At 38.6% G+C, this 21,327-nt stretch overlaps 2 protein-coding genes across 3 annotated transcripts in view; one reads left to right on the top strand and one right to left on the bottom strand.

Annotated features, from left to right (window-relative positions):
* Positions 1–2,488, top strand: part of LOC145534850 (uncharacterized) — a 71,476-nt gene extending 68,988 nt beyond the window's left edge. Inside the window, exon 7 of one of the 2 annotated variants that reach the window (XR_014075019.1) lies at positions 2,376–2,488. The gene's annotated coding sequence lies outside the window, so the exon portion shown is untranslated. The remainder of the gene's footprint in view (positions 1–2,375) is intronic. The other variant, XR_014075018.1, reaches the window with a different exon arrangement.
* CDH2 (cadherin 2) overlaps positions 1–21,327 on the bottom strand; it is a 394,092-nt gene that overhangs the window by 324,612 nt on the left and 48,153 nt on the right. The gene's annotated exons all lie outside the window — the stretch shown is intronic.

Here is a 21,327-nt window from a genome sequence, read left to right as displayed (position 1 = left end):
GTTGCTTTTTGCCTCAAGGGCAGGCGGGTGGTGACAGAGAACGAGATGGTTGGATGGCATCATCGACTCAATGGACATGAGTATGAACAAAGTCTGGGAGATAGTAAAGGACAGGGAAGCCTGATGTCTATGGGACTGAAAAGAGTCAGACACGACTTAGCAACTGAACAACAAATAGCTGCTTTACAATTCTGTGTTAGTTTCTACAGGATTCCCTGGTGACTCAGATGGAAAAGAATCTGCCTGTGATGCAGGAGACTGGAGTTCCATCCCTGGGTCAGGAAGAACCTCTGGAAAAGGAAATAGCTACCCACTCCAGTATATCCTTGCCTAGGAAATCCCATGGACAGAGGAGCCTAGAGGACTACAGTCCATGGGGTTACAAAAAAGTCAAACATGTCCAACACTTTCTACAGCAAAGTGAATATGCTACACATATATACATATCCCCTCTTTTTTGGATTTCCTTCCCATTTAGGTCATGAATTTCACACACTTCAGCAGGATGTCAGGTACTTTTGGTCACTGAGATCTGAAGACACCCCTGAATAAGTATCACAAAAATGTGTGACATGAGGAATGGCAGAAATCTATTTTTTTAAAAATTTCTAATTTTATAAGTTTAAGACAAACTGGGTTATAATCAAATAACTTAAAAAGTTTGTTTCCTTAAGTATTGAAATAGCTATGAGAATCTAACTGTAAAGGAATGCTCTAGAAAACCAAGAAGTACCTGAAGAATATAAAATATACAGGAAAATACCATATTTTGCTGAAAGTGCTTAATTTCAGAAAGTGTTTTAAAAGTTAGAATCAAATAAAAATAAGAAAATTCTTAAGTATTCAGATTGCATATATAATCGTCAAACAAAATTAACTTGAATATGCAAATATTTTATGCTGAAAAACATCCATCAAGCTATAAACCAACAGCTCAAGATGACTTTTTAGTTGACTTCAGAGTTCTAATTTTACTGTCTAGCTAGAAGATATCCCAAACAAAATTACATCCTGTATGTTTTTTGACTTATAATGACATGAAATGCAGTAACAGATTCAGTAGTGCCAGAATATTTAGTGTCTAACAATATTACCATTTTATCACTCTGGCCTTAAACATTCATCCAGCAAAACATATCAGGAGATAGTTATAAATCCTCTAAAAATAATGTCCCTAAATTTCTCACACTGGAAAAAACTATTTTCTGATTGGTTGCTTTGTTTCATTTTGCTTAAAAACAAACAAACAAACAAATTTATTTAAAGAAAGAGTGCAAGATTACTCTGTCTCTTTTATTCCATATATATATTTTTTACAAAAAATGAATTAAGAAATGAGCTCACTAAATATAGAAATATAAGACCCTTATATTTATATTGTTTATAAGTAAAACAACTTTTGTAATTAATAAATTAATATGAATAGGTTTGCTCACCTCAAATATTCTCACATTTAATGAATGTTAGTCCTTTTGTAATTATCTGTGAGTCTCCTAATAAAGTGGTTTATTTCAAGAGTTTTTACATTTCTGTTGTTCATGTTTTGAGCTGAGATTCTGAGGGACTTTAGTAGTGTGTGCTGTGTGCTCAGTCGCTGTTATGTCCCACTCTTCTGCGACCCCATGAATTGTAGCCCACCAGGCTCCTCTGCCCGTGGGATTTCCCAGGCAAGAATGCTGGAGTGGGTTGCCATTTCCTTCTCCAGGGGACCTTCCCAACCCAAGAATCAAACCCATGTCCTCTGTGTCTCTTGCATTGGCAGGTGGATTCTTTACCACTGAGCCACTTGGGAAGTCAGCAGGTGGGAGATCATATATCTGTTATTCCCCAAAACACCAGTGAATTTCAACTTAGCATTTTAACTTTAGAGAAGCATGCTACTATTATATGGGCATCTTAAAGCACTGCTAGCATGAATCCAAAATGCCATGCTTGCTGGAATAAATGTTTTACTTTGAAGTCTCCTCCCATAGTGCGTAAAAATTCTGTGTTTACATTCCAATAAAAGTGAGTGGATCTTTAAGCTAGAATTTTAGACTTCAGCAGGTTAGGAGATATTTTTGATCACTGAGATTGGAAGATGCCCTCAATAAATGTCACAAAAATGCCTGGTTTGAAGAATGACAGAATTCAGAAACTTGGTATGTGCTGCCCAGTTAATGGTTAAATTTTCCAGCTTTCCTTACCATTGCATGTAGTCATGTGACAAACATTCTGGTCAACGGAAAGAAAGTAGACATGATCAGTTCAATTTTTTTAGTCATTTTTTTAAATAATGAAAGGATGCCTTCTCTTTCTTTTTCTTCCTTTTGATGACTGGAATGTGGAAATGCCTTCCTGGACCGTATGGGCAATGGCAAAACCATGGACACCAGAGCAGTAAGATGGAAGGACGCGTAGCCCCACATGACCCCATGGAGCAGAGTCACCACCTCATCAGCTCAGACTAGATGCATGAGAGAAATAAACTTTTATCTTTTAAAAGACATTATCATTTGTGTCTCATTTACAGCAGCTAAGCTCATATCATAACTGAAATGGTTACTGAGCAGAAGAGGCATTTTTAATGAGCCAATTATTTGTTATGATGCCTTGTACACAGGGCTCATTTTTGTACAGTTGTTAATATGCTATCAATCTGAGAGCTTGTTGTATAGGGGAAATACGATTTGGAATGAACTGGTTTTTATCTTTCATATTAATTGAAAAATATTTATTGTGTGTCTTTTCATATGAAATAAAATAATGAAGGGTCTTCCTAATATGTTCCTAGTCTACAACATCTCAAAATTTTATATTTTTAGACATTGTCTTCACGTTCATTTATTACACTTTCAGAATCTAACATTTAGGACAAAAGGTGTGCTCATGCTGGTACCCCTTCTGTCTTATTCTTTTATGTTTACAGTGACTTCTGTCTGGTTTGAAAAGTAGTAGGGAGAATTTATTGGACTTTTTTCTCTCAGAACAGAACAAGGAGTAATCAAACATGACTATTTGGGCAGGATTATTGTGAGATGAGTATCCACCATCACACGGCCAACAATTTGCTGGAAGATTTAACTTAGCAAATAAAAATTGAATTTTTGTGGACTCATAGCAGTCACATATTGGATAATTTTTTTAATAATCTTAAAGCGTAGAAGTTTCTTAGTTCAATAGTTTTTCTGGAAACAAAAGCAATATTTTTTTGCTAATTTAAATATATTAAGCCAGGTAGAAATGTGCTTGACAGTTTGATGTTTCTTTTGCTTTCCAAGGTTAAACTCTATGGTTTATTTAGATTTGTGCTACACCTTGGAAATGGACTCAAGTCTTCGAGAACATGTTTTATTTTGGTTCATTAAAATAATATTCTTTCTTTAGTTGTAAATGTGAGAGTTTATAAATAAATAAAAATTTGATAAATACATCTTGGAGGCCTATTTCTTTCTTAAATCTAAAGATAATTAGTGGTGTTAAAAACTCATACAACTTTTCAGGGAGAAAAAAGGATAAGTTCTGAAAAACAGGTTTATAATTGGCATTATATCTCAAATTAAAGGATTTAATTTATTTAGTAGTGAACTTTATTTTAAATATATCTGACCTTTCAGCTATATTCTTATTTAATGGAAGGATGTTCTAATGCTTCACTATTCCACAGTAATTTGTAATAATTTCCTTTGAGATTGTATTCCTTTGGAAGTAAATCCAGGCTTTTGTTACAAGACCACATCCTCCCCCTGCTTTTTTTTTGTCTGTGCTATATTTAGTTTTACAGATTTCCCTTTGTTATGACTGATCAATCAGTAATCCATGACATTTAGAGCTGATGAAGAATTCTAAATCCATCATGTTTTAAAATAAGTACTTTATTGAAACTTAACACAACTTAAGGAAATCTACAGGTAGAAATAGGTATGTTTCAAGAATAAAGATCCTTCTTTTGATTTTACGGACTCTTGAATAATTTTATTGTGATCATTTAGGCTCAATATAATCCAAGCACTTTAAGCAGTTTAAGCAGATATTCTGATACTGCTCAGAAAAATGTTGTGCTTGCTGCTTTTGTTTAGTTGGAAGTCATGGCTGATTTTTTTGCGACCCCATGGACAGCAGCTTGCCAGGCTCCTCTGTCCATGGAATTTCCCAGGCCATACTGAAATGGGTTGCCATTTCCTACTCCAGGGGATCTTCCTGACCCAAGGATCGAACCAGCATCTTCTGCATTGGCTGGCAGATTCTTTACCACTGAGCCACTAGGGAAGCCCCATGCAGATATGTAAATACAAAACAGGTTTTCTAGTTTCTTCTGGTTTGAAAGTTGTATTGTTTTGTCAGTCATTTTATCCTCTTTTTTTTTTTTTCACCAAGGTATTCAATTCAGTTCAGTTGCTCAGTTGTGTCTGACTCTTTGCGACCCCACGGACTGCAGCATGCCAGGCTTCCATATCCATCACCAACTCCTGTTCAAACTCAGGTCCATCGAATGGGTGATGCCATCCAACCATCTCATCCTCTGTTGTCCCCTTCTCCTCCTGCCTTCAATCTTTTTCAGCATCAGGGTCTTTTCCAATGAGTCAGTTCTTTGTATCAGGTGGCCTCAGTATTGGAGTTTCAGCTTCAGCATCAGTCCTTCCAGTGAATATTCAGGACTGATTTGCTTTACAATTGACTGGTTTGATCTCCTTGGTGTCCAAGGGACTCTCAAGAGTCTTCTCCAACACCACAGTTCAAAAGCATCAATTCTTCGGCACTCAGCTTTCTTTGGCACCCTACTCCAGTACTCTTGCCTGGAAAATCCCATGGATGGAGGAGTCTGATAGGCTGCAGTCCATGGGGTCGCTAGGAGTCGGAGACGACTGAGCGACTTCACTTTCATGCATTGGAGAAGGAAATGGCAACCCACTCCAGTGTTCTTGCCTGGAGAATCCCGGGGACGGCAAAGCCTGATGGGCTGCCATCTATGGGGTCATGCAGAGTCAGACACGATTGAAGTGACTTAGCAGCAGCAGCAGCTTTCTTTATGGCCCAACTCTCACATCTGCACGTGACTACTGGAAAAACCATAGCTTTGACAGAACAGACCTTTGTCGGCAAAGTAACCACTTTTTAATATGCTGTCTAGGTTGGTCATAGCTTTTCTTCCAAGGAGCAGGCATCTTTTCATTTCATGGCGGTAGTCACCATCTGCAGTGATTTTGGACTCCTTAAAATAAAGTCTCTCACTGTTTTCATTGTTTCCCTATCTATTTACCATGAAGTGATGGGACCGGATGCCATGATCTTCACTTTCTGAATGTTGAGTTCTAAGCTAACTTCTTCAGTCTCCTTTTTTACTTTCATCAAGAGACTCTTCAGTAACCTTTAAAGAACTAAAGTAGTAGTGTGTGTATGTTAATCCTAAACTCCTAAACTCCTAATTTATCCCTCCCCGCCTTCTCCTTTGGTAAGTATGTGTATTTTCTGTGCCTGTGAGTCTCTTTCTGTTTTGCAAAAATGAGACATGGAAGCAACCTAAATGTCTATCAATAGATGAATGGCTAAAGAAGATATGGTATATGTATACAATGGGATATTACTCAGCCATAAAAAAGAATGAAATAGTGCTATTTGTAGCAACATGGAATAGATTGTAACATATTAAGTGAAATAATTCAGAGAAAGACAAATATCATATGATATTGCTTATATGTGGAATCTAAAAATGAGATACAAATGAACTTTAATTTTTGATAGAAACATTTAACATGAGATCTACCCATTCAACAAATTTTGAAGAGCATGATACTGTATGGTTGCCTGAAGGCATTATGTTGTACAGTAGATCTCTGAAACTCATTCCTCCTGCATAACTGAAATATTATAGCCATTGAACAACCACTCTCCTTTTCCCTTCCCCCACAGTCACCAGCAGTCAACATTCATGTCTCTGTTTCTGTGAATTTGACTATTTTAGATTCTTCACATAAGTGAAATCATGCAGTATTTGTTCTTCTATGCCTAGCTTATTTCAGTGAGCATGGACTTCCCAGGTAAAGAACCCACCTGCCAATGCAGGAGACATAAGAGATGCTGGTTCGATCCCTGGGTTGGGAAGATCCCCTGGAGGAAAGCATGGCTAACCCACTCCAGTATTCTTGCCTGGAGAATCCTATGGACAGAGAAACCTGGCAGGTTACAGTCCATGGGGTCGCAAAGAGTCAGACACAACTGAAGTGACTTAGCACAATGTCAGTCCTACAGGTTCATCCATATTGTAAAAAATGATAGGATTTCTGTCTTTCTTAAGACTGAATAATATTCTGTGTTGAACATCATCATTACCACTATAGTCACCACCACCATCATCATCACCACCACCACTCCAGCTAACATTTATTGGACTTGGACTATGACCCAGATATTGTTATAGAGCTTAATTTATGAAGACTCTTCAGATCCATCTGAGATTCTGTAATCCTTAATCCTTAAAATGACCTACTTCTTACCTGTCTTTCCCAAACTTCCTTTGTTAGAGAAACTCTGCCATACCAGAAACAAACAAAAATCTCTGTGTTGAATGTACATATCCACATTTTCCTTATTCATTCATCTGTTGGATGTTTGGGTTGTTTCCTTATCTTGGCTCTTGTGAATAATGTAGATTTTTACTTATTAGATTGTTTTCAGTTCATTTGCCATTGAATAAAACACAAATTTGTGTACTCTCCTTACTATACAAAAGGGCTTCCCAGGTGGCACAGGGGTAAAGGTCCACCTGCCAAGGCAGGAGATGCAGGAGACCTGGGTTTGATCCCTGGGTCGGGGAGATCCCCTGGAATAGGAAATGGCAATCCACTCGATATTCTTGCCTGGAGAATTCCATGGACAGAGGAGCCTGGCGGGCTACAGTTCATGGCACTGCAAAGAGTTAGACATGACTAGGCCACTACACACTTACTATACAAAGTATGATTGAAGGACCAGCCACTTAGGTATCACCTGGGAACTTTAGAGAAGCAGAATCTCAACTTCTTTTCAGATTCCCAGGTGACTGGCATTTAACTTTGAGAGTTCAGTTCAGTTCAGTCACTCAGTCGTGTCCGACTCTTTGTGACTCCATGGACTGCAGCACACCAGGCCTCCCTGTCCATCACCAACTCCTGGAGTTTACTCAAACTCATGTCCATTGAGTCAGTGATGCCATTCAGCCATCTCATCCTCTGTCATCCCCTTCTCCTCCTGCCTTCAATCTTTCCCAGCATCAGGGTCTTTTTAAATGAGTCAGTTCTTTATATCAGGTGGCCAAAGGATTGGAGTTTCAGCTTCAAGATCAGTCCTTCCAATGAATATTCAGGACTGATTTCTTTTAGGATGGACTGGTTGGATCTCCTTGCAGTCCAAGGAACTCTCAAGAGTCTTTCTTCTCCAACACCACAGGCCAAAAGCATCAATTCTTCGGCGCTCAGATTTCTTTACAGTCCAACTCTCACGTCCATACATGACTACTGGAAAAACCATAACTTTGAGAAGTACTGCTCAAAAAGACAAGCCAGAATTGAGAGAGTAGGATTGACATATATACACTCCCATATGTAAAACAGATAGCTAGCAGGAAGCTGCAGTGTAGCACAGGGAGCTCAGCTCAGTGCTCTGTGATAGTCTAGAGGGATGGGATGGGAGGAGAGGGTGGGAGGTTCAAAAGGGAGAGGATATATGTAAACTTACAGCTGATTCACTTTGTACAGCATTGGAAAGCAATTATACTTCAATTAAGAAAAAATGACAAGCCATCATAATTGGACCTAAGTGTGTGCCTGCCTTTAAGAAGGTTATATTTGTTAACAGGAGTGACAATTATCATTGTTTTCCTATTATAATAACTAACTTCAATTTATAATCAATAAGATCACAGAGGAACCGACCTGTACAATTGATTCAGGGTGTTTCATACTCCTGAATTGAAAGTAATCAGAACACTCCCAATACTCATTCCTTAGCTATTAGCCACACTTCATGGGGCTTTCCGATTCCCTATAACTCTGTCCTTTTGTGGGGGGAGTCCCTATTAGTCTCTGCTGGAAAGAGGGCAGGCTGCTAATACACTCTGCCACAATGCATGCTTTACCTCTGGGAAAGCCAAACAAGCTTAGGTTACATTCCTTGCCTTTGTACTCTTTCAGCTTTATATAAGCAAGCTTTTTCAATCCAAGCTATCTTCCTGGACAGCTGCTCTGGAGGCAAGACTTCCTGGGCTGCTTGAAATCACACCACATTTTAACTGGCTTCATAAATATGACACTAATTGACTGGGTCTTTGTGTGTGTGTGTGTGTGTGTGTGTGTTACTACTTTCCCTTTCATTTGTTACTCTTGCACAATTTACCTTTATCACACGTTCAACATTTTTAGTCTCCATTATATGCTCTCTTCTAGCAAGTGGGCTTCTTTTCCTCAACCACAGAAGACTGTTGTAGAATTTGTTCATCCCTCAGTTCTGCTTGAATCCTGCAGCTCAGCAATTATCATGGGACTTTCCTTAATATCTTGGGTGGACATTTCACTATCTCATTCAGTCTCTGTGTTTTTTGCTTTATTCCCCTATATGTTGTATAAGGCCACATAGTCTAAATGATTCCAAAAGGAAAAGTCAGAGTAAATCCTGAAAAGTCAGGTTGAGCCCTAGTTCAAGCCAGGTTTAGAGAGACCTACAATTGGACTGTTCAGTTATTTGACCTAATACATTCTCCTTTTGCTAAATACAGTTTGGGCTGCATTTCTGTCATGAAAACCTGAAGACTCTCAACAAACATGTTCCAAACCCTAGGTAACACAAACCTAAAGGAACCAAATGTATCATTGGGTTTAAAATGGATATACACATTATTGTTGTTTTACCTTGATTGCTAAGTCAAGATGATAATTTCGTATTGCCATTTCACATTGCCTACCTTGTATATTGTAGCTTATACAGATCTTGGAAAGCATTATTCTATTTTAACATAATTTAAAATTTTTAAAATACATTCTCAAATATGTATGCATATGTTTACGCTCCACAATCCTGCTAAAAGAATGAAAGTGTTTCTCATTTGTGGTCATCTTCTTAACCTATGGCAATGATTGAGGTGCTTGTATTATATGCATTTAACATATTACATTTTTCCTCCAAAATCTCATGATTACTCTAAACAAAATAACCATGTAACAATCTTCAAAGTTAATCTTTGATTTTATTTGTGTACGTATCTCCAAGGAATATCTGTGATCTTTAGGAAGGAGAGGGTAGTGCCACTTCAGTAAATACCATTCTTGCCATGAACTCAGTATTGAATTCATTTTCAGTATGAGTGTCCTGTGTAATCAGAGGTTTTTGACTTTCAGAAAGAATAGGGGTATTAGTCACCGGCCAACTCTGGAACTCTTCACTATATTTTGAATGTTGGTTTTATTTTTTTTTTATATTTATTGTTTTTGAATTAATATTTTTATGTGTTTCTCAATGTTTCAGTCACATCATATTCTAGTGTATCTACATGTCCGTAACTAGGGATATTACCCCTTTATAGACAGTGCTGTTCAGTCATTTAGGGATGCAGTTACTTATACATCCTGCTACTTATTTCTAACATATACTTTTTAAGTGTGCCTAATTTGATCATGCAAAGAACTTTAGAATTTGTCTACATAGAGGATGGTAGATGATGATGGTGATAATTAGTTAATGCAATTAGTTTATCTTTTACCCAAAAGCTCTTGTATTACTTTCCATTATTTTGGATTTCTCATATAGCATCCATTCATGTTTTCATGTTAATATTTTACAATTCATTTGCTCTGTTACATAAGTATATGATGTATGTGCATGTGTGTGTGGCTTCAGTCGTGTCTGACTCTGTGCAACCCTATGGACTGTAGCCCACCAGGCTCCTCTGTCCATGGGATTCTCCAGGCAAGAATACTGGAGTGGGTTGCCATGCCCTCCTCCAGGGGATCTTCCTGACCCAAGGATCAAACCTGTGTCTCTTAAGTCTCCTGTATTAGCAGGCAGGTTCTTTACCACTAGCACCACCTGGGAAAGCCTAAGTATACGATATTCTGGAATGAATGTTTTCTGAGACATCTAAAACAAAAATAGGCCAGTGCGGTGGCTGTAACTCTGCAAACACCACTACGTATTCCTTCTGGCATATTCTCCAGTAAGGAGCAGGAGCATGGTGGCCCACAACATTCACCGATCCTATCATCCCTTGATTTTCTGTTTCTCCCCCTTATCCTTAAGATTCACTATAGAAGGACGTGACCTTTTATCAAAATTAATTATCCATGCTAAGTATCAGAAACTGACGAAAATAATATCATAGCTGCTATGAGGAAATATTGCACCACCCAGGGAATATAGCCAATATTTTATAATAACTATAAATGGAGTCTAACCTTTAAAATTCTTGAATCACTAAACTGCACACTTGTAACATATAATATTATATATCAGCTACACTTCAATTTAAAAAAAGCATACTGATTTTTTCTCATTTTTTTTAGTACTAAATGCTAAATAACACATCAGAAAGATACAGTGTGCTTTTTTGTTTTTGCCCTCAAAAGGGGTAAAAAGATATAAACTATCTTTTAAATTAATACCACTGTTTTTCCAATTAGATACAGATTTTTTTAGTCACTATGACTGGGGTTTCTTTTTCATCCTTTAGGAGAGTCAGGACTCAGAATCAGAAAGAGACGGGCAGTGTAACGAATGGGCACAGGCAGAACAGATCTTGCAACCAATCAGGGTCTTCCACTTGACCATTTGTTTGGCCACATCAGGTCTTAGTTTCGGGGCACGGGCTCTTTGTTGCAGTGTGTGGTCTTCTCTAGCTGCTGTGTGTGGTCTTCTTGAGCTGTGGCGTGCTGGCTTCTCTCTAGTTGTGGTGCATGGGCTTAGCTGCCCAGCTGCATATGGGATCTTAGTTCCCGGACCAGGGATGGAATTGATTGTTCCCTGCATCGGAAGGCAGATTCTTCACCACGGGACCACCAGGGAAGTCCACTACTCGATTCTTGGAATCCTTGCTCTTACAGCATGAAAACTTCATCAGTATAATAGCGGGCTCTCCGAAAGGGGAAGGAAACAGTGCTGTTGCCACTTGGCTGGCTGCCAAGCATGGGGCCCTTTTATCACTAATTTATTATTTCATGATTTTTTGTTATTTTTACTTATTACTTCTTTTGCCTGAAAATTTCTCATTTCTCCTTTTCATCTAGTTGAAATCCTAGTCATATGTGAGAACTTGTTAATATACATCTTCCCTCTAAAGACATTTCTTACCTTTGATGCACATACGGGTCTAACGTTCATTGAATCCACATTGTTAAGAATTAATAAGGTTAGTATTAAAATTTCCTGAACTGTTCAGGTGTTGTTGATTCAGACAGCACATAAGCTCCAAAAGAATACGGAGGTTACTCTTTACTCTTTTTAGTACCTAGCAAAACACTGGACACAGATTAGGTTCTTAATATGTATTGCTTTCTTATCATTTCAAACAATTTTTATGACTCTGTAACACTATGAGGGAGATAACCTTCTGTCAGCTTTCTCTGTTTCAGTGAAGAGAAAATTTTGGGTTCAGAGAAGAACGTTTAATGACCCTAAAGCCCATTAACATTAGGGCTAACAGAAGTTACTCTAAGTTTTAGTTCACTTTATTTAGCTGAGTTATGGAATTGATTTATAACATCAGTAGGCTTATTTTATAGAAATAAAAATTGCACTGCCTCGTTAGTACAACATAAAAGTATCTAGTAACTAACTAATTTAAGTCAAATCACTAATTATAGTTCTTGAGCTTCTTATTTCTTTGCAGATAACAAAGCCATGCAACTTGTTTCTTTTTATTTTCCCTTTTAAAATATTTTAGGAAGTAATCAGTTGTAGTGTCACTTTCTCTACTTCATGTATTAAAAAATGACTGGAGTAGACTTCCCTGGTGGTCCAGCGGTTAAGAATCTGCCTGCCAATGCAGGCGACCCGGGTTCAATCCCTAGTCCAGGAAGATTCCCCATGCCTCAGGGCAACTAAGCCCATGCACCACAACTACTGAGCCCACATGCCCTAGAGCCTGAGCTCTGCGACAAGAGAAGCCACCACAATGAAAAGGCTGTGCATTGTAACTAGAGAAAGCCTCGTGCAGCAACGAAGACCCAGTGCAACCAAAAAGGAAACAAAAGACAGGGCTAACTATTACTCCCTGTGAAATTTAATTTCTATGGCTTAGAAGTTTGAAAAGGCTCTTTTGTTATTCAGTCTCTAAGTCATGTTCCACTCTTTGTGACCACCATGAACTGCAGCACGCCAGGCTTCCCCATCCTTCACTATCTCCCAGAATTTACTCAAATGTATGCCCATTGATTCAGTGATGCCATCCAACCATCTCATCATCTGTTGCCCCCTTCTCCTCCTGTCCTCCATGTTTCCCAGCATTAGAGTCTTTTCCAAAAGGCTCTACCTATTTATCAAACTTCAGAGACTTCTATCAGTCATTTAAATCAATGTACAATGTATTTCTTACTGTTGAAACATGCTTTTAAGCATTTCCTTCCCAGAGTACAGAGTTAGTGTTTTATTTCAGTATCATTTGGAACAAGAAGATTTTTTCAAAAGGAAGACTGTTTGAAGGTATGCTTGCCCTTGCCACCCACTAACTCTATAAGGCAGGGCGGTGATATACAAAGGGTACCAGAGTCTTGGAATTGGAGAGATCTGTATGAGAATCCTAGCTCACAGCCAAGAGAGGTTACTGTTTGGCCTCTGGTTCAGCCCGTATGATTCATGAATTGTTTTGGTCTCTAGTCCTGTTGACCTGTAGGCTCATCCTATTGGCCATTTCTGCAAGTGTTTGCCCTTCTGCCCATCTCTTCCTCACTACAGCCCGTGACTTAGCTCAGCCATCATGTTTTGGCTTGAAGTGCTTTTCTAGGCACTTGAGTTAAATGTGCTGTCTTGGTCTCTGACTCTTCAGTTTATAATTGGGCTGAAAAATGTTGTTGTGGAAAGGTTAGTAATGTGCTAAGGAAATTAAGTTAAAGTTTTTATATTAAAGTATTAAACTATTTATATTATATAAACATTAGTTCGGGCAGAAAGGAACATGACCCAGACTAAAATTTTCATGTTCTCGAAGTGTTTTATTTCCTTGCACAGTCTTTAGAAGTTAATTTCAGCTCACAGTGGTGCTCCCAAGCATAATCTGAAATATTTGAAGTTATATCCATAATAGCTGGCAGACTGATGTATAAGAAAAAAATGGTATGACCTCACACATATGCTGTTCTCAATCAATGTAAGAGATATTACATTTATGAGGCTTAATCAAAGAAGCAGCTAGATAGGTTGGATAGAAACATAAAGTAATGGCATCTAAGGAAGTCTTTCAAATCAGCTAATTTATGCATCTCATTAAAATCTCTGTTCTGGTTAGAATGTTGGGAGTGAGGACAGCCATTGAATTCCTTGCAATTCATTCACTCAAGACAAGGAAATGGAGAAACTGATGTATCCCTCAGGGTGGCCATCAGGCCTGCTGGAAAAAATGGACCATCAGAATGTCTTTTCTGAAGACATGTTTTCTGAAGGCATGTCTTTTCTCATCTTCCCTATACCTACACAGGATTTATAGTAAGAACAAGGCAAATAAATGCTTATGATATATAAAGATTCAGAAAATTACAACCAAGATCATGTGATATTTTATTGGAATAATACTTTTAGAAGGAGGAGAGAAAGTGATTGAAGACAGTCCTCTTGACAGTTATGTGTATTTAGTTTATCCTGGTCTTACGCACAGGCTTTGGACAAAATTCGTTTTGACATGTTTAAGAGCACCAGGATATAAAATACTGACTGTAGCATTTACTGCTTGGACAAGTCAACAAACTCTGGCAATTTTCACTGTTCTTCATTGCCTAAGTAAATGGTAGTATGGTTGATGAAATAATAACTCAGTACAGGGCTATTTCTCTAAAGGACACATCATCTCAAGTTGAATGCTTTTGTCACCATGCATTCTTATTGTAGTTTTGAGAAATAATAATAACAGAATACATGATATATTTCTCTACATACACACACATACAAATACATACACATATATGTTCTTTCAGGACAATTGTTTTGCAATACGTTATCTGAGGGCAACTATTTTAAAAATTCTGTTTAAAAATATGTTACAAACTATTTTTTAAAAGGTATAATTTGCATACAAAAACTATACCTATTTAATGTACCCAATTTGATGAGTTTAGAGATTAATATACATATATTCATAAAGGTATATGAAAATGTCTATGCCATAAGCTCCAAAAGTTTCCTTCTTCCCTCTTTAATTATTCTTATTAGTATTATTATTATCATCATTGGGCTTCCCCAGTGACTCAGTGGTAAAGAATCCACTTGCAATTCAGGAGACACAGGGATGCGGGTTCGATCCATGGATTGGGAAGATTCCCTGGAGTAGGAAATGACAACCCACTCCAGTAATTTTGCCTGGAAAATTCCATGAGCAGAGGAGCCTGATGGGCTACAGTCTATGGGGTCTCAAAGAGCCTGCCACAACTGAAGTGACTAAGCAAGCAAGCACACCTCATTATTACTATTTGTGTGAAAATTTGTACTCAACATAAGATCTATCCACTTAGAAAAAAATGTAAGTATACAGCAGTATAGTTCTTATAGTTATATAAGAACCATGCTGTGCAGTAGACCTCCAGGACTTGTTTAATCAGACTTAAACCCTTTGATAATAAAAATCCACCCTTTACCATTGTGTTTTATATTTCATGCCCTGTGTAATCTCACCTTGGATGTGAGTAAGGCCTATGACTCAGTTCTAATCAATGGGATATGACAAAGGTGACTAGATGAACATTATTAGCAATGTACACTATCATTCAAAACAAGATTGTAATATCCATCTGGTTAGCTGACTCCCCTTATTGGCTTTGAAGAAACCTATTGCCATGTTCTGAGCAGCCACGGGGAGAGCGTAATACAGTATGGACCTGTGGCAGTCTTTGGCCAACACCTATCATGAAACTGAGACTCTTATACTTACAATACGAAAGGAACTGAATTCTGCCTGTAATCACAGGAACTAGGAATCAGACCCTTCCCCTGTGAGCTTCTGATGAGAACTCAGCCCTTGCTTATACCTTGATGACAGATTGCAGAGGATCCACTAAGCTACGTCTGGACACCTACTTCACAAAAAGTGTGAGGTGATGGATGTGTGTTGATTTAAGCAGCTGAATTTGAGATAGTAATGTTACACAGTAATAGATAACTAATCAAATTTTAATATGTGGAGCCTGGTGTATTAGCTGGGTCTGTAGAAACAAGATACAACAAACTGAATGGCTTAAACAAAAGAAGTTGATCATCTCACAGATCAGAAAGTTAGAAGTTCAAGATCTTAACTTGCTTATTTGCAAAGACTTTATTCCCAAATAAGGTCATGTTCACAAGTGCCAGGGGAGGGTAGAGTGACAGTGCCTTTCGGGGAGATATGATTCAACCCACAAAAGTGGTTACTGCATTAACAATGTCTAAAACTGTTGCGGTGGCTTCGATTCAGTCAGAGGGAAGACAGAAAGGATTATTTTTTTGGCTGTAACCAACAGTTTTCATTCCAATCCCAAAGAAAGGCAATGCCAAAGAATGCTCAAACTACTGCACAATTGCACTCATCTCACATGCTAGTAGTGTAATGCTCAAAATTCTTCAAGCCAGGCTCCAGCAATACATGAACCATGAATTTCCAGATGTTCAAGCCGGTTTTAGAAAACGCAGAGGAATCAGAGATCAAATTGCCAACATCTGCTGGATCATCGAAAAAGCAAGCGAGTTCCAGAAAAACATCTACTTCTGCTTTATTGACTATGCCAAAGCCTTTGACTGTGTGGATCACCATAAACTGTGGAAAATTCTGAAAGAGATGGGAATACCAGACAATCTGATCTGTCTCTTGAGAAACCTGTATGCAGGTCAGGAAGCCACAGTTAGAACTGGACATGGAACAACAGACTGGTTCCAAACAGGAAAAGGACTACGTCAAGGCTGTATATTGTCACCCTGCTTATTTAACTTATATGCAGAGTACATCATGAGAAACGCTGGGCTGGAAGAAGCACAAGATGGAATCAAGACTGCCGGGAGAAATATCAATAACCTCACATATTCAGATGACACCACCCTTGTGGCAGAGAGTGAAGAAGAACTAAAGAGCCTCTTGATGAAAGTGAAGAGGAGAGTGAAAAAGTTGGCTTAAAGCTCAACATTCAGAAAACTAAGACCATGGCATCTGGTCCCATCACTTCATGGCAGATAGATAGGGAAACAGTGGAAACAGTGGCTGACTTTATTTTTCTGGGCTCAAAAATCACTGCAGATGGTGACTGCAGCCATGAAATTAAAAGATGCTTACTCCTTGGAAGGAAACTTATAACCAACCTAGATAGCATATTAAAAAGCAGAGACATTACCTTGCCAACAAAGGTCCGTCTAGTCAAGGCTATTGTTTTTCCAGTGGTCATGTATGGATGTGAGAGTTGGACTGTGAAGAAAGCTGAGCACCGAAGAATTGATGCTTTTGAACTGTGGTGTTGGAGAAGACTCTTGAGAGTCCCTTGGACTGCAAAGAGATCTATCCGGTCCATCCTAAAGGAGATCAGTCCTGTGTGTTCATTGGAAGGACTGATGTTGAAGCTGAAACTCCAATACTTTGGCCACCTCATGCGAAGAGCTGACTCATTGGAAAAGACCTTGATGCTGGGAAAGATTGAGGGCTGGAGGAGAAGGGGATGACAGAGGATGAGATGGCTGGATATCATCACCGACTTGATGGACATGGGTTTGGGTAGACTCAGGGAGTTGGTGATGGACAGGGAGGCCTGGCGTGCTGCGGTTCATGGGGTCGCAAAGAGTTGGACACGACTGAGTGACTGAACTGAACTGAACTGAACTGAACCAACAGTATGTGGTGGAGAAGGCAATGGCAACCCACTCCAGTACTCTTGCCTGGAGGGTCCCATGGACGGAGGAGCCTGGTGGGCTGCAGTCCATAGGGTCACGGACACGACTGAGTGACTTCCCTTTCACTTTTCACTTTCATGCATTGGAGAAGGAAATGGCAACCCACTCCAATGTTCTTGCCTGGAGAATCCCAGGGACGGGGGAGCCTGGTGGGTTGCCGTCTATGGGGTCACACAGAGTCGGACACGACTGAAGCGACTTAGCAGCAGCAGCAGCAACAGTATGTGGGATCTTAGTTTCTGGCCAGAGATTAAACCCATGCCCCCTGCATCGGAAGGGCAGAGTCTTGACCAGTGCACTGCCAGGGAAGTCCCAAGACTGAAAGGACTTTGAGAACTATGCTTAAAAAAAAAACAAACTAAACTTCCTTGAACACTTAGTAGAACTCTGAACTTTGAGGGCACTTTCAGTGAGGGCGTCAAAGAAAGTGCTGCTGTTTAGTTAGTAAGTTGTGTCAGACTCTCTTGAAACCCCATGGACTGGAGCCGCAAGTCTTTTCTGTCCCTGGGATGTCCCAGGCAAGAATACTGGAGTGGGTTGCCATTTCCTTCTCCAGGGGATCTTTCCAACCTAGGGATGCAACCCATGTCTCCTGCACTGCAGGTGGATTCTGTAGCACTGAGCCACCTGCGAAGCTCTCAAAGAAAGTGAAGAATACGTTATTAGAAATTTGTGATGGGGGAACTCATGTTATGTAGCAACAAAAAGCTTAATAAAATTCACTTGTAGTTATGTAGAAAAAATATATACATAATGAGCTTGGTTATTTCAATAAGGAGATATCTAAGCAAAGTGTTGAAAGTACTGACGGTTTCTCTTGCTGCTTATAGTAAAATGTGACAAGGAGATAATTTGAAGGAAGACTTGCTAAGCAAAAAGGAACCAGGACTAGATGCTTTAAAAAATGTTTTAGCCTCTCAAAATGGCAAAACATTCTATAGTTAATTAATAACTTACCAGCAGTCAGCAGCATCAGGAAAGAGATATAGTCTTGTCTTCACAAGAAGGAATGTATAAGTTTGAAAGGACTGGGACCTGCCACATGGAGAGAGCCAATCCATAAAGTTTGACAACACAGTCAAAGCAGAATTGTGAGATAAAGAGGTGATCAATGATAAAACAGTTAAATCCCTGCATTTGGCCACCATTGCTTTATCTTAGAATTTGTGAACCAGCAAACAGTGTGAGCTGGGCTTTTGTCATGTAAACATTGAGTAAAATGACTGAAATCAAACAAAAGTAAATTAAAAGGCCCATGAAAATCATAAGAATAAAGCTCTGTATGCGTGTGTGGATGTATGTATAGATTGAATAAAAATTAAAATATCAAGTATAGCAAAGAGTTGGGCATGACACAGCGACTGAGCCTACACACACACATACTAATCGCACATAATTTGAAACTTATGCCCAGCAAAATACGGTTGGGAATAGAGTGATTATTACTGGAGTCAACACACAACTCGTTTTCCTGAGGGTGAAGATAAGACTTATGCTACTGGAGAAAGTTATGACAATACTTGATATCCTCAGATTTTGAACAAGGAAAGCCTAAGACATGGGTAGACAATGTACACAACTGGGACTGCAACACTTACTGATATTCTAATACTACTGTAGTACTGCTGAAAGACACAAGTCATTTCTCATCTTCTCCTAACACAAGAGAAGATTCTCGTGTTTGTCATTCTTAGTCTTGAATATTGGTATTAATCATGTTCTAGGGTAAATGAATGACTCTAGACTTGGAAATTAGGAGCAAGATTAAGAGCAGACTGTAGGAAAGCCAATGATTTTTCCATAAGGGGACTAAAAAATGAAAGACAATATAGAACTGGATGTGCCAAAGAGCCAGTAACTTGGGGCTTGCGAGGAACAATGAATGTTTTAGAATTCTCCATTCAATCTAAATTAAGTTCCTTGGCAATTTCTCTTTCTTAAAGCCAATATTAACTTTCAAGAATAACTTTCTTGCCCACAGAAATTATTCACATGACAGCTGGTAATGCCCCCAGTGATAGAACAATAATACGTGATCATTAGAAACTGACTCAACTATGAGGTGGGCTGGCCATTCCCAAATGCAGCAAACAATGCCAACACCCGGCCCAGCCTTTGCACGAAAAGGTTTAGTTCTGAGTTCTTAGTTATGTATCTGGACTACTCGTTCTGCGTGTGCACACAGGTATCATCAGTTACGTGACTTCATATGGGAAAGCTTTAATGAAATGCATTCCTTTCTAAAACCAAGACTTTCCTGGTGGCTCAGATAGTAAAGAACCTGCCTGCAATGCGGGAGACCTAAGTCAGTCCCTGGGTTGGGAAGATCCCCTGGAGAAGGGAATGGCAACCCACTTAAGTATTTTTGCCTGGAGAATTCCATGGACAGAGGAGGCTAGCCGGCTACAATCCATGGGGTCACACAGACTTAGACACAATTGAGCAACTAACACACACACACACACACACACACACTACCACCATGACAGAAAGTCTTAAGGTATTCAATATATGGTATTTCCTTCTCTCCATTTCCAGCCCGTAGGAATACTCTAAAGCTATTTGATTGTCTCTCTCTAGAGAAATAGAAATTGTCTATGAAAATAGACATATAGTACTAACACATTATCATATAGGATTCACAGTATAAATTTTTCATAATTTAAAAATGTTACATTTGTTGTTCTATAAGAAATTAAAAAAAAATCTATTCTAACCTATTTTAGTCTAGTGTTCTTGAATAAAACCCTGATTTTCTGTTGTGTTATTTCTAAGAAATACTATTCAGCTTGCTATTCTGTGAATGATTTGCAATATCTTTTGTATTTAATATCTTGCTGCTTTTTAATTCTAAAACGCTGGCCTCTTTTTTAACTTAATAAAGAAAATTGAAGGAAAAAACCATAAGGAAAGTCATTATCCTAGGTTGGAGTCAATACTATCACTGCTATTCAAAGGCAAGAATTAATCAGATGTTAGCTTGCAGCCAAGGAAACCGTTTTATTTATAATGGAAGGAAACAAAAGCCAAAGTAGGTAATGCATTAGGACCTGAAAGAAGCAAGAGGGGAAAAGAATAGGCTCACTCTTACTAGTTCCTTTTTTCCTTTTGCTTGACACATTTGAACTATTATACTTCCAAATTATAGCAGATAGATATATTGTAGGCCATTAATCAATCAATATATTGTTAAAGCATGTCAATCTTGACAAAGTATCATCTTATTTATGCCATACTAAATACTGGATTTTATTTCACCCTCATGAGAGTATGAATATTTCCAGCTTCTAAAGTAACTTGGTCTTGTTACCTTGTTCAGTAGTTTGTGTTCATTCAATAAATATTCATTGATTTCACAGTCTATGCAATCATTTGGGTTGTCTTCTATATAGGGCTTCCTAGGTGGTACAGGCATAAAGAAACTGCCTGCCAATACAGGAGACCCAAGAGATGCAGGTTCGATTCCTGGGGTTGGGAAGACTCCCTAGAGTAGAAAATGGCAACCCATTCTTGCCATTCTTGCCTCCAGCATTCTTGCCTGGGAAATCCCTTGGACAGAGGAGCCTAGCAGGCTTTCGTACATGGGATCCCAAAGAGTTGAACACGAGTGAGCACACATGAGTTTACACTATATGCTAGTGAACATCACTATACAACAGTGAATAAAATAGAAAATCCAATGGCATTAATGGAGCCAAGATTCTAATGTTTCCAAATATAACCAATTTTCTAATTAGCTTAGATTCAATTAAAGAGTGTTCAGGGCACTTCATCTCTTTCTATGACTCAAAATCAATTATTCTTGCAGGTGCTCTAAATTGTTAAACAGATGGGGGGGGGTTTCAGATTTTAACCACTTATTGTCCCTGAATCTTTGAACTGGGATGTGTGTGTGTGTGTGTGTGTGTGTGTGTGTGTGTGTGTGTGAAACTAAGTCGGTTGCTGTGTTTTTGTATTATTTTTTATTCTACTCTCTGCTCCTTTCCTCCTGGACTTAACTACTTGACTGCTTGACTTCTAGGCCTCATTCATTCACTCAAGACAACATGTTTCAATTTTGCTCTGATAAAATGCATTTATTTTTCAAAAAGAAGATACAGTGTTATACATCAAGTAGGAGACATAATACTATTCCCATATTATCCCTGAAGAAACTGAGACTCCAATTTGTTGTGTAGTTTGAGCAATGTCATGTGGTTAATAAGAGAAACTGTTGTAATTTCAACTCAAATCTGTTTGGTGTTAAACATTGTGCTCTATCTCCTACATATACCT

The sequence above is a fragment of the Giraffa tippelskirchi genome, chromosome 14 (genome assembly GCF_054371585.1).
Source record: "Giraffa tippelskirchi isolate mGirTip1 chromosome 14, T2T-mGirTip1v1.2.pri, whole genome shotgun sequence".
NCBI classification, from domain to species: domain Eukaryota; kingdom Metazoa; phylum Chordata; class Mammalia; order Artiodactyla; family Giraffidae; genus Giraffa; species Giraffa tippelskirchi.
Note: the sequence above shows the minus strand (reverse complement) of the source record. Positions and strands in the feature narration are given on the sequence as shown.